The 19,899-nt window shown below is 40.7% G+C and overlaps 1 protein-coding gene across 5 annotated transcripts in view; it reads left to right on the forward strand.

The window, feature by feature from the left end:
• The window catches only part of taok1a (TAO kinase 1a), a 179,049-nt gene that overhangs the window by 26,831 nt on the left and 132,319 nt on the right, over positions 1 to 19,899 (forward strand). The window contains exon 2 of one of the 5 annotated variants that reach the window (XM_070857086.1): positions 19,391 to 19,428. The exons of 3 other annotated variants lie outside the window; for them this stretch is intronic. The gene's annotated coding sequence lies outside the window, so the exon portion shown is untranslated. Of the gene's footprint in view, positions 1 to 5,343; positions 5,365 to 19,390; positions 19,429 to 19,899 lie in introns of those variants that run through there. One more of the 5 variants, XM_070857090.1, reaches the window with a different exon arrangement.

Raw genomic sequence — 19,899 nt, forward strand, 5'->3', positions numbered from 1 at the left:
TCACACATGCAGTTGGCAGACTATTTTGTGGGTGGGAGGAAAAGAGGGGAAGCATGATAGCTGACCTCCATCTGTCTTATTCAGTATCCAGTCCATTCGTTTCACCCAGATCAGGAAGCCTGTTCAATTCAATTCCTCCATTCTTCCCTTCTCTATCTCGAGCCTGAAAATATGACTGACACTCTAGCAATACGAATAAAAATGCAATTTGACCTATTCAGCCACTGTAAATCAGTAACCCTGATGTATTGCGCATTACATTGCATAAAATAATGAATTCTTCAACTCACTATGATCAACACTATAAGAAATGTGCTGGTCTTATTTGCTCTCTCAATAGTCCAGTGAATTTATCCAGTCCGTAGTTGAGCTATACATACCAGGAGAGAAAGAACTTGTATTTATATGGCACATTTCATAACTTCAGGATGTTGCAAATCGCTTCACAGTTAAATATTTTTGAAGTGTAGCTACTGTTGGAATGTGGGAAAATACAGCAGCCAGGTCCCACAAACTGCAATGAGATGCATTTAGTGATGTTGGTTGTTAAGTGTTGGCCAGGACACGGGGAGAACCCGCCTACTCCTTTTTAAATAGTACTGTGGGATCTTTTGCATCCATCCGAACGGCAGTTAGTGTCATGGTTTAATGTTTCATCCAAAAGACAGCACCTCTGACAGTGCAACACTCCCTCAGTATTCAACTGAAGTTTCAGCCTTAGAATATTTGCTCAATTTGCTGGAGTAGAGGTTGAACTCACGACCTACTGACTCTGAGCCTAGGCTGGCACCCAAAACCTCCTAAATTTAACCTGGAGTTTGACTCCAAGTCTGCTGAGTTACCTGATCTCAGTAGATGATGGTAAGGACACTATAATAGGTCTGGTCCTCAGTTAGGAAGATAACAATCAGTCAGGGTTCCCATTCTGAATCACTAGCCTATAATCACTGATGGAGGTGTCTTGTGTGTCTGTCTGGGCAGCTGTGGTACAATGCCCTCTTTCCCTGCCATGATTAATATCATGCCAGCCAACATCCATTATCAAGGTTCATACATGAATGATAGCCACTTGGATGAGTACTTCAGAAATGGGTTTACCACCTTCCCAGAATTCTGCCTTGCTCTCCCTATACATCTGTCCTGTGCAGTACCCATTCCTTTCTCTTTTGCTCCTTTAGGCACAACGATAAATAGGTCAACTCATTAAGTCATTTTGTTAAATGTGCAAGGAAGTTTTATTCTAATCTGTTCACTTAATTTTTACTTTTAGGTTTTTTACTACATCACCATTATAATAGGAGTTGTAATGTTTGATCTCCACTCGATAACCATAGATAAAATGTTTGGATAGCATTACTGGAATTTACCTTGTGTTATATTAGGCCTTCCTTATAGAAAGTAGTTCTGTGCTTGGTCCTTAACCAGGTTTTCACAGTAAATGGTATAATTTGTTCATATTTGTATTTCCTGATGTTTAAAGATACTTTGTGATAGTACCTTGCATTTACTCTGACATAACGCTTCATAATGGCTCAGCTGATTAAAGGTGGTGAGTAGCTAAGCTATGTATGATGGGAGGGGCCAAGTTTGATCTCTGGTCTACGATAACTTAGTTGATCTAAGGTGGGGTGAAGATGGGGACGATTATAATAGGCCTCAGCATACATGGTTAAAGAGGTGAAAATCAGCAATGGTTCCTGCTTGTAGTTGTTATAGAAACATAGAAAATAGGTGCAGGAATAGGCCATTCGGCCCTTCGAGCCTGCAACACCATTCAATAAGATCATGGCTGATCATTCACCTCAGTACCCCTTTCCTGCTTTCTCTCCATACCTCTTGATCCCTGTAGCCATAAGGGCCATATCTAACACCCTCTTGAATATATCTAACGAACTGGCATCAACAACTCTCTGTGGTAGAGAATTCCACAGGTTCACAACTCTGAGTGAAGAAGTTTCTCCTTATCTCGGTCCTAAATCCTTAGACTGTGACCCCTGGTTCTGGACTTCCCCAACATCGGGAACATTATCCAGTGATATCGGCTAGAGGTGCGTGTTTGGACATCTGGTGAGGACAAAATAGGATTTGATTGTGAACCTACCACAGTTGAATAGCCTGGCATCACTTGCTGTCTAGGCTTGCATGTTAACAGTGATCACTTTTATGCGGTACCAGGGGGAACCTGGTGCTGCTGGAACTCTACTCTTCCAAGTAGTCAATACCCTCAGAAGAGAGAAGGGGAGACACTTAGCACAAAAAACGAGACAACATTTATAGGTGGTAACAAACCAAAAAAAATGCATGTTCTATTCCTCTCTGTGGGCATTCCTCCCAGTATAGCAAAGTGCATCAGAGTTTCTTAGTTTTGTCCTTGAAAATTTAGAAACAAAACTATCCGTGGCATACTATTTTACTGTTTTCCCTGTCCCCTCCCCCCTTTTTTAAAAAGAAGCCCTCAGGGCAGCTCTGCATGAGATGATTTGATAAGCAGGTACACAAAATTATTTCCTTGCAGTTTTGTTCGTTGAATCACAGCCAAGCTCCTTTGCCGCAGTGAGCTTGGTGGTGTTCTGAAATGCTGTTCCTTTTAGAAGAGATAATGAATTGAATGACGAGCCTGCTTTTTGCATGCTTTCCATGACCCAGATGGGCATATGTTTTGGTGATTTTGAAAAAGAACAGTATGGTACCATAATGCTACCTTACAAGAGATCATCACATTAAGTAGGCTGATATTAAGAAATCCAAATGTTTTTTTGCTTGTCTGCTTCTGGCAGCATTATGTGTCCTTCTATCTTTGCTTGGGTCAGAGACAGGTTATGAATACATTTTTTTACAATGTAACTTTGAAGTTTTGATTAAGGATTTTTGCAGTTACAATTTAAAAATATTTTAATCAAATTGGAAATCCATTTCTTTCCTTTAACTTGGGTAGTGTCATCAATAACTAATTGCCTGCTTACTGCAGGCAATTATACAATTACATTTTTTGTTGAACACTCAATAATACATAATTTAGAGATTTTACTGTTTTATTAAGATGTGTAGATATTTTTTTTTAACGTTTCGCAAGTACATGCTGGTGTGCTGTCCAACAATGAAAAGACTGAGTAACGTATTACCAAAAAATACCTTGATATGCCCTGTGTCGAAGCATTATGTTGAATGATTAGATTATGCACTGCATGTATCATGAGATCTGCTTACAGCAGTGTTGTCCAGTAGTATTTGCCATCTAGCCACATCACTTTAGCCACATGCGCTAATTTTAATGAAACAGCCTTGTATACAATACCGGTAGAAGTATTTCACGTGTATATTTACTTAAACATCTACCGCCATTCTGTGTGAATCTTACACCAAAGTTTGGAATGTAGGCATGAATTTATCGGACACAGTACATCTTAGTGCAGCTTCTAGGTTTTTGTCCAGCAGTTGCGATTGGTAGCTTGACTTCATCAGAGTGATTGCAGAGAATGTTGATTTTGCACAACAAGACCCGGCAGACTCACCCCTGCTCTCCATCCGGTTGGATGCTTTTTGCCCTTTGCCATGACGTGCCCTGCTGGAGCTGCTTGTTACAAGCTGGGCTTGCTTTCTTCTGCTGGACTGGACTGCGTATTCTGATTGGTCATGCTGACCATGATGACAGCTTCCCTCTCCATACAATGTTGCTGGTGTTTCCATGGTGCTGAAGGACAGCATTTTCACCTGTGCTACACGCAATTGCAACAGATAACCAATAAGCAGTAGCTATGAAAGTAAAGCACACAACGAAAAAAATAATTGCAGAATTTGCATTTTAGTTGATCTGTTTACCATCACATGCATAAAAAAAGTTAAAATACAAATGTATACACTGTGCGAATGAGTGTTGAGACCACATGTGTAATGGCTGTATCTATTACTTATTTTTTATTAATGAAGCAAACATGCAATTAGCCACATCTGGATTCCCAGTTAGCCATGTATGGCTAGTGGCTAATGTATTGGACAACACTGACTTATACTAGTAAAATATGGCAGTTGAGCTGCCGAGTATTGCCAGTCCCATTGTTGTTGCTAATTGCAGTACAGGTATTACAAATTCAGCAAAGAGCTACATACAATTTACCCCACCACCCACACCACCAGGCAGTCTGTTACAGCACAATTTGTTGGAGGATCCCAAAGTATTAATGGGCTAATCTAAAATTTCTATATTAACCAGCTTTCTTTTTCACTGCCACCACCAGTGGTTTCAACTAAGAATTGGAAAACTATGGTAGTAAAGAAGTACACGGCACAATTTTAGGGTTCAAGCAATGGGCAAGTAATGTGTTACTTTTCACTGTCCTTTCATTGCATTGCAATCTTGTAACTCCTTGAACGTATAGTCGTCCCCGAATGTTAACTTAAAGGCTTTGCACTTAAAAGCATTGATTGGAATTACTGTTTATTAATTTACTACCTTAAAACTTGTCTTGAAATGAAATGAACTGATATAGTGATGACTGAGATGTTAAAGTGAATCACAAGGTAAAATGCACTGCGAATGCACATTTAGTTTTCATTTGCACATTGTGTTCACTTTATGCATATGTTTTGTCTCTCATCCAAAGCTTAGAGCTCCCTGGATGATTAAAGAAATTGGGATAAGAAATGGCTTCCGTCTGTACTGTATGATTCGGATACTGAAATGGTATCTGGGAAACTAATTGGATATCTTCGTCTTTAATACTATTCAACAGGAGAGCTATTTATCGGTCAGGATTTACCACTGTTAAGCTTTTCCTCTTTTACGATTAGATGCTCCACTGTTCTATAGCCACCTGTTTGAGAACAAAGAGCTTTCCAACTGGTAGGCCAGTGGATTCCAGTATTCCACAGTTGAACTTGTAACTGCAAGGTTTTTAAGTGAACTGTTCAACTATTTGCTACTGCGTTTAAAGTTCTTGAGTTTAAGCATTTTTGTAATTTTGAATATATATATTTTTATAAAGATGCTTTAAATGATAATTGTTCAAACACTCAAACTTTAAATGATAGCTATATTGAGCTAGGTATTAGTTAGTTATGGTTAGTGACATGTGCCTGCTGTATGGTGCAAGTTTGATGATGCCAATCCATTGCACAACATTGCTTAGAATATTCTTGTTTATGGCCAATTTCTAACGTCATAAGTAGATCTTTTTGAATTTAATTGTGGCCTTGACTCATTGCCAATTTGAGTGACTTGAATTACTTGGTTAAGCCACATTACTTGACTGGTTCTTAGACTGCTAATCAGAAACTGGTAGCAGAATTTATTCTATCTTACTGCTCTGATACCCGGAGTGGAGGTTAAAGAAAAATCAGGCTGAGAAGAACAACAATGCATTTCTGGTACTGGATCTTTATTGGTTGAACACGGTACAATAGTTAGTATGGGAAGATCTAAAACCAACCAATCGTACTCCTTTTAAGAACTTCACAGCACAGCTGCTTTGTATTTAATTTTTATCTGTGATCTGAAATTGTTTTAAGTGTCATACTACTTGCGCTGTAATTCAGAGAATGTATCAAAAATATTATTTCAGTATGCTGCACTGTAAATGTTTGTAGTTGAGGTTCTGTATAGGTAAATTAATAGAAAACTGTAATTAGATAACGATATGTTGATTTCCAAAAGATTTTTATAAATGCTTGCACCCTCGCATGAAAAAGCAACAGGGGAATTAAAAATCACAATGAGAAACTAAAGATTCCAAAGCCGTTTTAGTACTGAATTTAGTACTAAATCATGTTTTCCTATTAAAAATACGAGATGCTTCATAATTCACTGATCACTTATAGGGAATTTGCTTCATCACTTATAGAGAATTTGTCATGTTACATTACTGGCTGTTTTTAGGAGGTGGATTTTGTTATGACGTAAAACAGCCACAAAGTATATTGTGTAGAAATATGATTTAATTTCTGCTCCCAAAATGAGGTTATATTCCAGTTAAAGGTTAAAATAGATACACTTTGATTTGTGACAATCCAACATATCGTCAGTAACTAATAGATGAAAGTCTTAAGTACATGCTTGTGATTTTTGATATGCTGTGACTTTTTTTCTGAAATGAGTAAAGCAGTATTGAAACAGATCTCAGTGAGCTATTTTGGGCCCAAGTTTCCACAAGAAAAAAAATGGGCGCCCCTCCAAGCAGGGCGCCCGTTTTTCGCGCCTAAAACGGCGCCTAAAAAAATCCTCGGTATTCTCCACCTACTTACTGGCCCTCGGCGCAGCCAGCACGAGCTGTGGGGGGGGCGGAGCCAGGTCCCGGCGCTGAAAACAGTGCCGGGACCTCTGCACATGCGCGCTACAGTGGGCACGCAAGTGCAGTAGCTCCAGGTGCCGAACTGTGTGGGAGAGGCCCGAAGCACGCAGCCCCTAGCCCTGGCTGAATGGCCTCACTGGGGCTGCATGGATAAGGCTCCTCCCACGGCCAGCTCCTGCTCCACGCCCCCGACACCCGCCCCCCGCCGACCAGACCCGACACCCGCTCCGCCGACCAGACCCGACACCCACCCCCCCCCCCCCCCCGCCGACCAGACACCCGCTCTTCTCTTCCCCCCCCCCCCCGACTGACCCGACCCGCCTCCCACTGGACCCGACTCCCGGACTGGATCCGATCCGACCTGACCTCCCCCTCTCTCCCCGCCCCCCCCCCCTCTCTCCCCGCCCCCCCCCGCTCTCTCTCCCTCTCTCTCTCTTTCCCTCCCTCCCTCCCTCCCGCTCAGTGACACGAACGGCTTTCTCCCCCCCCCCCCCCCCCTCCCGCTTAGCGGCACGAACGGCTGCAGAATTCTCCCTGGCTGAAGCACTTTCACACAGGTAGGAAGATGGTTTATTTAATCTTTTCTTGGCTTATAAATGTTTATTCAGGTTGGATTTATTTGTATAAGTATAAATAAGGATTTATTGTCGAATTTAATGAGTTCCCTCCCCCACCTCGTTCTGGACGCCTAATTTGTAACCTGCGCCTGATTTTTTAATGTGTAGAACAGGTTTTTTCAGTTCTACAAAAATCTTCACTGGCTCCATTCTACTTTAGTTTGGAGTACATTTTCACTGTGGAAACTTTCAAATTAGGCGTCAGTGGCCGGACACGCCCCCTTTTGAAGAAAAAATTCTGTTCTAAACTAGAACTGTTCTACCTGACTAGAACTGCAGAAAAAAAAATGTGGAGAATTGCGATTTCTAAAATAGTCCGTTCTCCACCAGTTGCTCCTAAAAATCAGGCACGAATCATGTGGAAACTTGGGCCCATAGAAACTAGATAAGTACATGCCTTTGAGGTTATTAATATTTGATTGCAGTTGTATGGGAATTTGCCTTTTTTATTTAAAAAAATATATATTTTCCATGATGATTTCAGCTATATTGGTATCTCTGAAGTAAATTAATAGAAAGTCTTTGGATAATGTTAAACCATGTTTGTACTTTATCAGCGTAAAGCAGAATCTGCTGCATTTTTTCAATATGTGCAACTTTTAACTGCAAAATTATAAAGGTTTAGTTTTAGCATAATGTTCCTACCAACTTTTATTGTAGTTTGAATGCTACAAAATTCAAGAAATGCTATGAATAACTTGGCATGTTGGATATCCTGTGATGACATTATAATACCTGTAATTGAATCATTTTTGTATTGAGATTCATTGACTTGTATCTGAACAAAACAAAAGTTTAAGTACCTAAACATTGTGGTGTGTACTGAAAATACACACTTTTCATTAGTGTTCTGGTATTGGGGTGATGTAAGGAAACTAGATATAAAATAGTTTTGATTTTCAGGCTTCTAAAGAATACTTTGAGGAATGGCACGGCGGGTGCTGTAAAAGGCAGAATTACTCATATTTGGTGAGTGAGAGAAACTGGTTTAATTAAATTATTTTGAATATTGTACCTGCTTTTAGATGAACTAGCAGATTATTTAGGGGAGTTGTATAATTATAATTGCAGGATCAGTCCTCTTCGCTGGTTGCAAGCAAGCAGTGTCCATAGCGAATGACCAAGACACCCTCTGCGTTACATCAGGCAAATGTCCTGGCTGAGATTGGGGGGGTGGGGAGCTGAAGAGGGCGTTGGCCCCATTAGGAGGATATATAAACTTCAAAAAGCACACATTTGCTATTGGTTTGACTAATTTTTTTCAGTAAAAGCATTTTACAAGTGATGACAGTAAATGTCAGCCATTGGATAAGAAATAATTGTTTTTTTTAATTAAGATGTTGATTTAGAACAGCTAATGAATTGCACCCCATAGATATCTTTGGTGCAAATATATTTATGTAGTAGATGTGTATCAAAACCAGTGAGTTATTTAAAACACTCAATTTTGAAATTCAACGTATTTTCACTGCTGATATGATCAGTATAAAATTAGTCTAAACATCCTAGGACTACATGTATATTCCAGAGTGGGGATAAAATAGTAAGTACATCATTTAAATTTTCAGTTCACACATTTAAAAACATGCAATCAGAGTTCCTGGGGGTTTAGAAAAGCTTGCACATTATAGGCAGCTGCTTAAAATGTATTTTCCAGTGGTATTTGGGATTAGGCTGTGGGCAGCACTTTGGGCACGGGAGTGGGACCAAAAATAATTTGCAGAGAGGTCAGGAAGCAAACCATGCAGCAGGTGCCATGGTGTCTGTTCAAATTGCAAGCTACAGCTCTGTAATCCATACCCTAATGTCTACCACATTTTCTGAGTTTAAGAATAAAATGTTAATCATTGTAGCACCCTCACAGAAGACATTGATACAGACATTGCGGTAGAAATAATGGTGGGACTCACAGTTATTGAAGAGTAAATCAGACAGCAACTTCCAGTGTCCGCACATGCCGCAAATCAAGAGCAGTTGCCTGATTTGCCCCTGCTCCTCCAGAAGCTTCACTACCTTGCCAAGGAACTCGGTATTGAAACACATTGAACCGTGTGAAGTTGTGGCACTTACGTGACAGTTACCCGTTAAACATGCCAGAAAAGGTTAGAGCTTGTCCATTCAATGGTAAGTAAATTTTTAACGACATGATAAGTCTTTCTTACTGCCAAACAACCTCTCTGGCACTTAAAATAACTTTTATATTTGTTCGGATTTTAATTATTGGAGATTTAAAAAAAAGAAAACATTTAAATCATTTTTTCTTTTTTCTTTCAGTCTCTAATCTCAATTTCATATTTCCATCTCTATTTTACTTTGTGTACTTGATTTGGCATTGAATTAACTAATCTGACTTGCACTTCCTGGTTCAGACTCTGTCTCAGTAAGAATTCTTCAATCTGATTGGTTAAGGAGATAAACAGATACTTGTCCTGTTCACACAGGTCCCAGATCCCTATCGAGGGCGCCACACTGTTTTGGATTTATAGGCCCCAAGTTTCCACATGATTTGCTCCTGATTTTTAGGAGCAACTGTGTAGAACGGAGTATCTTAGAAATTGGAATTCTCGTCATTTAGTTTGCTCCAGTTCTAGTCAGTTAGAACAGTTTCACTTTGGAACAGAATTTTTTTTTCAAAAGGGGGCGTGTCCGGCTACTTACGCCTGATTTCAAAGTTCGTGAGTGAAAACTTACTCCAAACTAACTTAGAATGGAGTAAGTGAAGATTTTTGTACGCTCGAAAAAACCTTGTCTACACTTTAGAAAATCAGGCGTAGGTTACAAATCAGGCGTAGGGAATGGTGGGGGGAGGTGTTTAAAGGGAAGTTTACAAACATTAAACACTTCAGTTTTACAAATAAAGAGCCATCATCGATAATAAATGATAAATACATCAATAAATCAACCAATAAATCAATCAAAAAAAATTAATAAGAAATATATATATTTTTTAAATCAATAAATAAAACATTTTCTACTTACCGACTGCAGCACTGGGAGCCCTCCAACAGCATGCTCGGATGCCCCCCTCAGTGTGTCTCTGTCAGTGTCTCTATCTCTCTGTCTGTCTGTGTGTCTCTCATTCTCTGTCTGTCAGTGTCTGTGTTTCTGACAGCGAGGGATGGGGAGGAGGGGATAAAGGGGAGGGGTGGGGAAAGGAGATTGTGGAGGGGTGGGGAAAGGAGATTGTGGGGGGGCGGGAAGGAGATTGTGGGGGTCCGGTCCGGGGGTGGGGAGCGGGAGTGGGAGTCGAGTCGGGTCGGGAGGAAGCAGGAGCTGGCCGTGGGAGGAGCCTTATTCACGCAGCCCCAGTGAGGCCATTCGGCCAGGGCTAGGGGCTGCGTGCTTCGGGCCCCTCCCACACAGTTTCGGGCGCCTGGAGCTACTGCACTTGCGTGCCCACTGTAGCGCGCATGTGCAGAGATCCCGGCACTGTTTTCAGCGCAGGGACCTGGCTCCGCCCCCTACAGCTCCTGCTGCGCTGCGCCGAGGGCCAGAGGACCTGCAGGGAGATGGAGAATACGGAGGTTTTTTTTAGGCACGTTGTGGCGCGAAAAACGGGCGTCCAGGTCGGGACTGCGCCGTTCTAGGCACGGCTCGAAACTTGGGCCCATTGTATCCTCAAATTCCAGGGCAAAAGCCCATAGGAAGTCCGTGGGCAAGTGTAAGTGCAATGAACGGCTGGCGCTGTTCGTTCGACGCTGCGCAAAATGTAAAAAAATTGCCTGAAATGGAGTTTATATTCACATCAAACCAGGAGATACCTATAACAGCTGAGCAAGTTGTTGGGGCTCCGGGTCCCTGTGTACTTTGCTCCAGGTAGTGGCTTACAAGAAAAGTAAAAATGGAGGGCAGAGAAACCCAAGGCAAAAATCAAAAAGGGTCACATTACAGCAAAATTCTAAAGGAGCAAAATGTGTTTAAAAGACAAGCCTGAAGGCTCTGTGTCTCAATGCGAGGAGTATTCGTAATAACGTGGACGAATTAACTGCGCAGGCAGCAATTAACGAATATGATATAATTGACATCACAGAGACATGGCTCTAGGGTGACCAAGGCTGGGAACTCAACATCCAGGGGGATTCAACATTCAGGAAGGATAGACAGAAAGGAAAAGGAGGTGGTGTAGCGTTGCTGGTTAGAGGAAATTTACGCAATAGTAAGGAAGGACATTAGCTTGGATGATGTGAAATCTATTTGGGTGGAGCTGCGGAATACTAAAAGGCAGAAAACGCTAGTGGGTGTTGTGTACAGACCACCAAACAGTAGTAGTGAGGTTGGGGACAGCATCAAACAAGAAATTAGGGATGCGTGCAATAAAGGTACAACAGTTATCATGGGATACTTTAATCTACATATAGATTGGGCTAACCAAACTGGTAGCAATACGGTAGAGGAGGATTTCCAGGAGTGTATTAGGGATGGTTTTCTAGACCAATATGTCGAGGAACCAACCAGGGAGCTGGCCATCCCAGACTGGGTGATGTGTAATGAGAAAGGACTAATTAGCAATCTTGTTGTGCGAGGCCCCTTGGGAAAGAGTGACCATAATATGGTAGAATTCTTTATTAAGATGGAGAGTGACATAGTTAATTCAGAGACAAGGGTACTGAACTTGAGGAAAGGTAACTTCGATGGTATGAGACGTGAATTGGCTAGAATAGACTGGCGAATGATACTTAAAGGATTGACGGTGGATAGGCAATGGCAAACATTTAAAGATCACATGGATGAACTTCAACAATTATGCATCCCTGTCTGGAGTAAAAATAAAACTGGGAAGGTGGCTCAACCGTGGCTAACAAGGGAAATTAAGGATAGTGTTAAATCCAAGGAAGAGGCATATAAATTGGCCAGGAAAAGCAGCAAACCCGAGGACTGGGAGAAATTCAGAATCCAGCAGAGGAGGACAAAGTGTTTAATTAGGAGGGGGAAAATAGAATACGAGAGGAAGCTTGCTGGGAACATAAAAACTGACTGCAAAAGCTTCTATAGAAAGGTGAAGAGAAAAAGATTAGTGAAGACAAACGTAGGTCCTTTGCAGTCAGATTCAGGTGAATTTATAATGGAACAAAGAAATGGCAGACCAGTTGAACAAATACTTTGGTTCTGTCTTCACGAAGGAAGACACAAATAACCTTTCGGAAATACTAGGGGACCGAAGGTCTAGTGAGAAGGAGGAACTGAAGGAAATTCTTATTAGGCGGGAAATTGTGTTGGGGAAATTGATGGGATTGAAGGCTGGATAAATCCCGGGGCCTGATAGTCTGCATCCCAGAGTACTTAAGGAAGTGGCCCTAGAAATAGTGGATACATTGGTGATCATTTTCCAACAGTCTATCGACTCTGGATCAGTTCCTATGGACTGGAGGGTAGCTAATGTAACACCACTTTTTAAAAAAGGAGGGAGAGAGAAAACGGGTAATTATAGACCGGTTAGCCTGACATCAGCAGTGCGGAAAATGTTGGAATCAATTATTAAAGATGAAATAGCAGCGCATTTGGAAAGCAGCAACAGGATCGGTTCAAGTCAGCATGGATTTATGAAAGGGTATTTAGACTTTCAAAAGGCTTTTGACAAGGTCCCACACGAGATTGGTGTGCAAAATTAACGCACATGGTATTTGGGGGTAATGTACTGACGTGGATAGAGAACAGGTTGGCAGACAGGAAGCAGAGAGTCGGGATTAACGGGTCCTTTTCAGAATGGCAGACCGTGACTCACCACAGGGCTCAGTGCTGGGACCCCAGCTCTTTACAATATACATCAATGATTTGGATGAAGGAATTGAGTGTAATATCTCCAAGTTTGCAGATGACACTAAGTTGGGTGGCGGTGTGAGCTGTGAGGAGGATGCTAAGAGGCTGCAGGGTGACTTGGACAGGTTAGGTGAGTGGGCAAATGCATAGCAGATGCAGTATAATGTGGATAAATGTGAGGTTATCCACTTTGGTGGCAAAAACACGAAGGCAGAATATTATCTGAATGGTGGCAGATTAGGAAAAAGGGAGGTGCAACGAGACCTGGGTGTCATGGTACATCAGTCATTGAAAGTTGGCATGCAGGTACAGCAGGCAGTGAAGAAGGCAAATGGTATGTTGGCCTTCATAGCGAGGGGATTTGAGTACAGGAGCAGGGAAGTCTTACTGCAGTTGTACAGGGCCTTGGTGAGGCATCACCTGGAATATTGTGTTCAGTTTTGGTCTCCTAATCTGAGGAAGGACGTTCTTGCTGTTGAAGGTTCGCCAGACTGATTCCCGGGATGGCAGGATTGACATATGAGGAGAGACTGGATCGACTGGGCCTGTATTCACTGGAGTTTAGAAGGATGAGAGGGGATCTCATAGAAACATAAAATTCTGACGGGACTGGACAGGTTAGATGCAGGAAGAATGTTCCCGATGTTGGGGAATTCCAGAACCAGGGGACACAGTCTAAGGATAAGGGGTAAGCCATTTAGGACTGAGATGAGGAGAAACTTCTTCACTCAGCGTTGTTAACCTGTGGAATTCTCTACCACAGAGAGTTGGTGATGCCAGCTCATTGGATAAATTCAAGAGGGAGTTAGATATGGCCCTTACGGCTAAAGGGATAAAGGAGTATGGAGAGAAAGCAGGAAAGGGGTACTGAGGTGAATGATCAGCCATGATCTTATTGAATGGTGGTGCAGGCTCGAAGGGCTGAATGGCCTACTCCTGCACCTATTTTCTATGTTTCTATATTGCTGTTTGAGGTACATCTTGTTACAACATTCATAGCTGTTAAGGATTTTACTTTATATCTATCTATAATGTAATGCAGTGATTCTTGATAATTGCTAATATCAGACATGGGTAGATCATATATTCATTATTGACAAAAAATCACAACAGTTTTCTTATCTGGTCTTAACACATAACATCATACAATTTATAAGATACAAAACAAAATGTTAATGACGTCCCATATTTCTATGTATGTGTCTTACAAAAATGTATAAAACTACACGGTGTACTTACCTCGCCTGGGCAGGAGTGTAATGAATGGAAAATATGTTTCTTATAGCAATCATTGTTGTAATCTAGTATGAACTCGAGTTTTAACTCGGTCTTGAATGCAGAAGTTTTGCTTCAGTAAGGTAATGGAAGAAAAGCTATAAAAATGTTTGCAGGGAATCAATAATCAATTTAAGAGTTTTTAAGGTATAACTGATTAAAAGAGAGCTCTACAAAAGAGTCTGTTGAAACTGGATTAATTGAGGAAAAGACCCATACCAATCAAGTTAACTGCTCTATTTCCAACTAAGCCAGTTGGAAATTTCCAAACAACCAACCATGCCTTTTTCCCCCTCCATGCCTTTTTAAAAAAAAAATTGCCTTTTCTGATTTTTGTATTTGTTTCAGCTTGCCAATTTATCACTTTCCTTGTATCTTTAAGGCATTGAGCAATTCATGAAGTTTATTCTCACAGGTGCTGATTGCTCTCCAGTACTTTGTTCAGCTAGCCATAATTTATGGTATGAGCTTTGATGACACGCTATTCTACCATGGGTGGGTGGTAGGAATGCATGCAGCACAACTGAGCCGATCCTGACCTCACCTAGAGTCAGGACGTGCACTTCCAGCAAGGGTTGTTGGATACCAATTGGAAACAGAAACACTAGATTCTCTTCCCCCATCCCATTTTTCACTCTATAATCCAGAAACACAGAGAACCGCTGTTATACCTCTTGTCAACAGACGGGATTAAACATTGGATCTTCCTGGTCCATATGAAACATCTGTTCACTAAACTTGCTGGGCCATCAGAGAAACAATTGCCTATTATTTCTTAATCAGTTTCAGAACTTAACAAGTGACTTCCTCTCACGAGACTTACTTATGAGTCCTTAACTATGTGTCCATATCAAGTCAATAAAAGGTCATTAGATTTTTTTTTACCAAGTTAGAAGTTGCCTCCTTATCTGATCTTTTGAAAATAAACATGCTGTAAATTTCTCGCAGGCTCTCGCCAAACCTAATTTGCAACTCATCGAACTCTTGGTTACATTCCAAAATGAGCACTCTGGGGAACTGTTCTAGTCTCCATTGTTCATGGAGGCAGAATTCTGATTTCACTAAGTTAAAATTTTAGGTTGATTGCCACTGTACTTAACTGATGAAAGGTCATCGACCTGAAACGTGAACTCTGTTTCTCTCCACAGATGCTGCCTGAGTGTTTCCAGCATTTTCTGTTTTTATTTCAGATTTCCAGCATCTGCAGTATTTTGTTTTTGTACTTAACTAATGGGTTGATTTTGTTCTTTTGCAAACACATCATTTGTTGGTCCTACATTAATATTCTGTTGGCAGCTTTGATTGGAGTTGAAAGGACTGCATCTCAAGTGTGTGAGATGCAGTCAGCTGCAGGGATAGGTCAAAAATAAAATGTGGAGAAAGCATGCCAATTCCATTGATGGTGAGAATGCAAAAATCACCACTTTACAATGGGTGCATGTCTTCATGGATGGGTGTACATGAGCAGCTTTGTCTTTTGCTTTTGATTCCAACCCAGAAGGTAGGGGATTCCCCTTTCTGGCTCAAAATTAAGGTATTCTGAAATCTAATCAGCTTTATTATTTTAAAAATTGGGTTGGATCCTCATTAGTTATGTTTCAATACATTTAGCTTAATTAGCCTTCCTTCATGGTTCACTAGTGTCAAGTTTAGAATCATTGTTATCCTCTGAATCTTTTCCATTGTATCTTTTTGTAAGGAGGGTGGGTGACTACAACTCTATATAGTGCTCCATGTGTGGTTTCATTAATGTTTTACAGAATATTGACATCAGTTTGTGTTCTTGTACATTCTGTTTGCTTGTTTTTTGGGAAACTCATCTCCTGTTTCTCTTTCACTATTCAACGTCTGCTGCACAGGCTCGGATCTTACTGGAGCAGGGCATCTCATGGTGCTCACCGTTAGTTAAACATTTTTCTGCACCCTTCAGCTCAAAAACTTTTTGCAGTGCAACTTGCTGGAAGTACGAACTGATAACTTCGTGAGGGCAACAGGCCATCTTGGACCTCGGTGAAGGCCGGGACCAATAGTGTATCTTCTTAACGAATGAGATTTAGTGATTTGAGAAAGAAACAAAGGAATGATGGAGAATGAGTGTGAATTAGAGTGGGTGAATTAAGAATCAAATCAGGTACTGAAAGAAATTAAAAGAGAGAAAAAAGTAAGGCAAAAAATTTAAAATAAAATTTGTCACTTTAAAATCTCCAACTTAAACAATTGACTACATGCAGGAAGGAGATTGAACAGTTTAAATGGTTCCCTTTCTGGTCCAGAGAGGTTGATTGTCATTTTGTTAAAAGTTAGCAGGTTGTTAAAAAGGTACATGCGCTGTTAAGTTCCAGACCTAACTTTCTGAGCAAGCTTAATGGGCAATTAATGTGCAAATCCAGCAAGTTCTTCAAAATAACTGGAAGACTAAGGGTGAGATGCCATTTGTGCAAAGCAAATGGCGGAGCGGCATAAATTGACCAAGTTCTGGAGATTCGGAACTCAAGGTGTATATCTTAATCCCCTGAGTATCTTTTAATCCCCTGCATTTGCTGGCCGATTTGTACATTAATAACGGCGTGTGCTCTTAACATGCCGTTATTTTTCCAGAAAGATTCAGCCTACTATTTCTCATCTCTTCATTTTTCTCCCTTCACTCTCTCCTTTTCTACTTCATGTTACTTTTCTTTTTATGTTTTTTTTCTACTTTTTTTGCTTCTCTTTCGCTTATTGATTGCCTTTTTCTCATTTTTCTTTCTCCCTCCACTCTCTGCTCTTCTTCTTTTGTCTGTCTCTTGTTTTCCTTCAGGTGGGCAAAGTGATTCAGCCAGAGGTGATGGAACAGTGATCGGGGTAGGAGGGCTATAACACAGCAGAGGATGGGAATGCTGTATTGGGGATGGTGGCATGTGGGGGTGGGGGGGGTTTGGGAAAGGAGAGAGGGATCCAAAGCCATAGGCCAACAGGAGGTGGGAGGACACACCTGCAGGCCAGGAGATAACCGTGTGTTGGGATGTTGGTGGTGGCTAAGTATCTAGCTAGAGCCACAGGGGGAGGAAAGAGAAAGTAAAGTGGGTGGCAGTTGTGGAGCACCTGCCTTTAGGAAGACTGATTAAGTATATTGTTCAGTATATTCTTGGATCTTAAATGAACACCCAAACATGATTGAAGTTGTGAGAGAGACAATCTTGACTCACGAACTGCAATATCAACAGAAAAACATAACTTTTATACTTGCAGATCTCCTGTGACATTGCTCATAGTAAGTCAAAAGATACGGTGTTTTGCTCTTCCTATCGCCACATAAATGGTCCTCCTGCGGCAGATATTGTGGCACATGCATTAATTGATAGAAAACTAAACAAAGCTACAATTCTCCAAGATATTGGTGAAGTTTTAAAAAAAAAAAGCTCCTAGATTTGATGAGGCATTTAGAGTAAATACTATAGCCTGAAAACATGTGCCATCTGCATCTAAGGCATACGTCATTATTCAGGTGCAGAAGTTGGTTCGGTACCAAAAGGCTGTCATAAGAGCATAAGAAATAGGAGCAGGAGTAGGCCATACGGCCCCTCAAGCCTGCTCCGCCATTTAATATGGCTGATCCGATAATGGACTCGGGTCCACTTCCCTGCTCACTCTCCATAACCCCTTATTCCCTTATCGTTTAAGAAACTGTCTATTTCTATCTTAAATTTATTCAATCACCCAGCTTCCACAGCTCTCTGAGGCAGTAAATTCCACAGATTTACAACCCTCAGAGAAGAAGTTTCTCCTCATCTCATCTGTTTTAAATGGGCGACCCCTTATTCTAAGATTATACCCTCTAGTTCTAGTCTCCCCTATCAGTGGAAACATCTTCTCTGCATCCACCTTGACAAGCCCCCTCATAATCTTATATGTTTCGATAAGATCACCTCTGAATTCCAATGAGTAGAGGCCCAACCTACTCACTCTTTCCTCATAAGTCAACCCCCTCATCTCTGGAATCAACCGTGTGAACCTTCTCTGAACTGCCTCCAAAGCAAGTATATCCTTTCGTAAATATGGAAACCAAAACTGCATGCAGTATTCCAGGTGTGGCCTCACCAATACCCTGTACAACTGTAGCAAGACTTCCCTGCTTTTATACTCCATCCCCTTTGCAATAAAGGCCAAGATTCCATTGGCCTTCCTGATGACTTGCTGTACCTGCATACTAACCTTTTGTGTTTCATGCACAAATATCCTCTGGTCCTGCTGTACTGCAGCACTTTGCAATCTTTCTCCATTTAAATAATAACTTGCTCTTTGATTTTTTTCTGCCAAAGTGCATGACCTCACACTTTCCAACATTATACTCCATCTGCCAAATTTTTGCCCACTCACTTAGCCTGTCTATGTCCTTTTGCAAATTTTTTGTGTCCTCCTCACACATTGCTTTTCCTCCCATCTTTGTATCGTGGGCAAACTTGACTACGTTGCACTCGGTCCCTTCCTCCAAGTCGTTAAAATAGACTGTTGGCCTCCTTTTGAGAGGTCAGGTATTGTAAGGGGAGAAAACCAGTGTTAAACCTCTTTCACTATTGACTGATTTTATAAATGCAAAATAAAACACATTAATAAAAAAACATTTTTAGTATTGCACAGAATTTACAAATACTTTGATGGTGTAAAATCTTTCATACGGTACATCTCATCTCTCAAACCCCTCTTTCCCCTCCCCTTCAAAAGGTGGATGAGCTATTACTGTGAAATAATATTATAGCCTAGCCAAGAAGTGTTGAGATTCAACAATGGAAGCTCAGAGAACTTAAATATTAATTGACTTGACATTAACTATGCTTTACCAATGTACCCTGTATCGCTATAGTAGAGAGGAGTGTTCACATTTCCAGATGCTGGTTAATTTGAATATGATTGTCTGTCTTACTGCTTCAGAATTTGTTAATTCACAAGAAATTTTACTTTTTAACTTTAGATTCTCTCTTTCCTCCAGTTTTATAATTTTTATTGCAGTGTTATGAGAAGAATTGAACATTTTTTTATATCTTGTATTAGCAGATCCAAACAGAAATGATTATGTTTAGACACACTTGAGTGAATTAAATGATCAGCCATGATCTTATTGAATGGCGGAGCAAGCTCGAAGGGCCGTATGGCCTACTCCTGCTATTTCTTATGTTCTTAAATGGGAAATTTTCTGTTTCCTAAACAATTCTAGAATTGAGTTCTACAAAGAGAAATAAAGGTTGCTTATTTTTCACGACAACTTTTGAAATGCAAACAAAATACTTTGGCATTTACATTGTGTTTATAAACTGGAATGATTTATTTATTACTATTTGAAAAGAATTGAAAACTTAACTTGAATCCACACATGGCCATCTTAGTTTTTGATTATTTTCAGATGTGGGTGGGAAATATTTAATTTGGATCAGTCTAGTTTAATAAGAAACAAAATAACTAAACATCTTTATTTGCATGCAGGAAAAATGCAGACACGTGTATACTTGCTCCAAGAACAGGTTGGTCAAGTTGTAGATTGCTTATGTTACAGTCCTCAAACTTCAAAGCATTATGATTAACATTATGTTTCTGCCCATTTATGGTGCACCTTTAAAAAGCTTGTTTTTGTAAACAGCACATGCTGATGATCTCTTCCAGGAAATTAGCTAGGATCACATTTCAGTGGAATGGAGCTGAGAATATCAGGGGACATTTTTTCACCCAGAGGGTGGTTGTGGGGGGGGTCTGGAACTCGCTGCCTGAAAGGGTGTTAGAAGCAGAAACCCTCATCGCATTTATAGAAGTGCCGTAACCTACAAGACTATGGCACAGACACGATGGACTGAATGGCCTCCTTCTGTGCTATAAATTTCTATGAGTCTATGACTTGGTCATTAGCTTGTAGTGTTTTGGTGATCTTGTCATTTCAGCTCTGCTTATACTGTGATGTGCTGTATTCCAGGCTCAGTACATTGAAATGAACTTGGATT

Source organism: Pristiophorus japonicus, chromosome 16, assembly GCF_044704955.1.
Source record: "Pristiophorus japonicus isolate sPriJap1 chromosome 16, sPriJap1.hap1, whole genome shotgun sequence".
NCBI lineage: Eukaryota > Metazoa > Chordata > Chondrichthyes > Pristiophoridae > Pristiophorus > Pristiophorus japonicus.